Here is a 3,836-nt window from a genome sequence, read left to right on the forward strand (position 1 = left end):
AACACACAAGAACACAAGAACGCACAAGAACACTAGAACACCAGAACACAAGAACACTAGAGCACTAGAACACTAGAACACAAGAACACAAGAACACTAGAACACTAGAACACACAAGAACACAAGAACGCACAAGAACACAAGAACACAAGAACACTAGAACACTAGAACACAAGAACACAATAACACTAGAACACTAGAACACAAGAACACAAGAACACAAGAACACTAGAACACTAGAACACACAAGAACACAATAACGCACAAGAACACAAGGACACAAGAACACTAGAACACTAGAACACAAGAACACTAGAACACTAGAACACTAGAACACAAGAACACTAGAACACTAGAACACAAGAACACTAGAACACTAGAACACAAGAACACAAGAACACACAAGAACACACAAGAACACAAGAAAGCACAAGAACACTAGAACACCAGAACACAAGAACACTAGAGCACTAGAACACTAGAACACAAGAACACAAGAACACAAGAACACAAGAACACAAGAACACTAGAACACAAGAACACAAGAACGCACAAGAACACAAGAACACTAGAACACTAGAACACACAAGAACACAAGAACACAAGAACACTAAAACACTAGAACACAAGAACACTAGAAAACACAAGAACACAAGAAAGCACAAGAAAAAGAGAACACTAGAACACAAGAACACTAGAACACTAGAACACAAGAACGCACAAGAACACACAAGAACACAAGAACACTAGAACACACAAGAACACAAGAATGCACAAGAACACTAGAACACTAGAACACAAGAACACAAGAACAGTAGAACACTAGAACACACAAGAACACAAGAACACTAGAACACAAGAACACTAGAACACAAGAACACTAGAACACTAGAACACAAAAGAACACAAGAACACAAGAACACTAAAACACTAGAACACAAGAACACTAAAACACTAGAACACTAGAACACTAGAACACACAAGAACACAAGAACACTAGAAAACACAAGAACACAAGAAAGCACAAGAAAACAAGAACACTAGAACACAAGAACACTAGAACACTAGAACACAAGAACACAAGAACGCACAAGAACACACAAGAACACAAGATCACTAGAACACTAGAACACACAAGAACACTAGAACACTAGAACACAAGAACACAAGAACACAAGAACAGTAGAACACTAGAACACACAAGAACACAAGAACACTAGAACACAAGAACACTAGAACTCTAGAAAGCACAAGAACGCACAAGAACACAAGAACACTAGAACACTAGAACACAAGAACACAAGAACGCTAGAACACTAGAACACTAGAACACTAGAACACACAAGAACACTAGAACACTAGAACACTAGAACACTAGAACACACAAGAACGCAAGAGAACACAAGAACACTAGAACACTAGAACACAAGAACACAAGAACACTAGAACACACAAGAATGCACAAGAACACTAGAACACTAGAACACTAGACCACAAGAACACAGGAACACTGGAACACTAGAACACTAGAATACTAGAACACTAGAACACACAAGAACACAAGAACGCACAAGAACACAAGAACACAAGAACACTAGAACACTAGAACACAAGAACAGTAGAACACTAGAACACAAGAACACAAGAACACACAAGAACACACAAGAACACAAGAAAGCACAAGAACACTAGAACACAAGAACACAAGAACACTAGAAAACAAGAACACTAGAACACTAAAACACTAGAACACAAGAACACAAGAACACAAGAACACTAGAACACTAGAACACAAGAACACAAGAACACTAGAACACTAGAACACTAGAACACAAGAACACAAGAACACTAGAACACTAGAACACAAGAACACAAGAACACTAGAACACTAGAACACTAGAACACTAGAACACAAGAACACAAGAACACAAGAACACTAGAACACAAGAACACTAGAACAATAGAGCACTAGAACACAAGAACACAAGAACACTAGAACACTAGAACACACAAGAACACAAGAACGCACAAGAACACTAGAACACTAGAACACAAGAACAATATAACACTAGAACACTAGAAAACAAGAACACACAAGAACACACAAGAACACAAGAACACTAGAACACTAGACCACAAGAACACAAGAACACTGGAACACTAGAACACTAGAACACACAAGAACGCACAAGAACACAAGAACACTAGAACACTAGAACACTAGAACACAAGAACACAAGAACACTAGAACACACAAGAATGCACAAGAACACTAGAACACTAGAACACTAGACCACAAGAACACAGGAACACTGGAACACTAGAACACTAGAATACTAGAACACTAGAACACACAAGAACACAAGAACGCACAAGAACACAAGAACACAAGAACACTAGAACACAAGAACAGTAGAACACTAGAACACAAGAACACAAGAACACACAAGAACACACAAGAACACAAGAAAGCACAAGAACACTAGAACACAAGAACACAAGAACACTAGATAACAAGAACACAAGAACACTAGAACACTAGAACACAAGAACGCACAAGAACACACAAGAACACAAGAACACTAGAACACACAAGAACACAAGAATGCACAAGAACACTAGAACACAAGAACACAAGAACAGTAGAACACTAGAACACACAAGAACACAAGAACACTAGAACACAAGAACACTAGAACACTAGAACACAAAAGAACACAAGAACACAAGAACACTAAAACACTAGAACACAAGAACACTAAAACACTAGAACACTAGAACACTAGAACACACAAGAACACAAGAACACTAGAAAACACAAGAACACAAGAAAGCACAAGAAAACAAGAACACTAGAACACAAGAACACTAGAACACTAGAACACAAGAACACAAGAACGCACAAGAACACACAAGAACACAAGAACACTAGAACACTAGAACACACAAGAACACTAGAACATTAGAACACAAGAACACAAGAACACAAGAACAGTAGAACACTAGAACACACAAGAACACAAGAACACTAGAACACAAGAACACTAGAACTCTAGAAAGCACAAGAACGCACAAGAACACAAGAACACTAGAACACTAGAACACAAGAACACAAGAACACTAGAACACTAGAACACTAGAACACTAGAACACACAAGAACACTAGAACACTAGAACACTAGAACACACAAGAACGCAAGAGAACACAAGAACACTAGAACACTAGAACACAAGAACACGAACACTAGAACACACAAGAATGCACAAGAACACTAGAACACTAGAACACTAGAACACTAGACCACAAGAACACAGGAACACTGGAACACTAGAACACTAGAATACTAGAACACTAGAACACACAAGAACACAAGAACGCACAAGAACACAAGAACACAAGAACACTAGAACACAAGAACAGTAGAACACTAGAACACAAGAACACAAGAACACACAAGAACACACAAGAACACAAGAAAGCACAAGAACACTAGAACACAAGAACACAAGAACACTAGAAAACAAGAACACTAGAACACTAAAACACTAGAACACAAGAACACAAGAACACAAGAACACTAGAACACTAGAACACAAGAACACAAGAACACTAGAACACTAGAACACTAGAACACAAGAACACAAGAACACTAGAACACTAGAACACAAGAACACAAGAACACTAGAACACTAGAACACTAGAACACTAGAACACTAGAAAACTAGAACACAAGAACACTAGAACACAAGAACACTAGAACACTAGAGCACTAGAACACAAGAACACAAGAACACTAGAACACTAGAACACACAAGAACACAAGAACGCACAAGAA

This window comes from Eucyclogobius newberryi, unplaced genomic scaffold (assembly GCF_026437365.1).
Source record: "Eucyclogobius newberryi isolate DKJ021-1_F unplaced genomic scaffold, fEucNew1.0.hap1 SCAF_10, whole genome shotgun sequence".
Classification (NCBI taxonomy): Eukaryota; Metazoa; Chordata; class Actinopteri; order Gobiiformes; family Gobiidae; genus Eucyclogobius; species Eucyclogobius newberryi.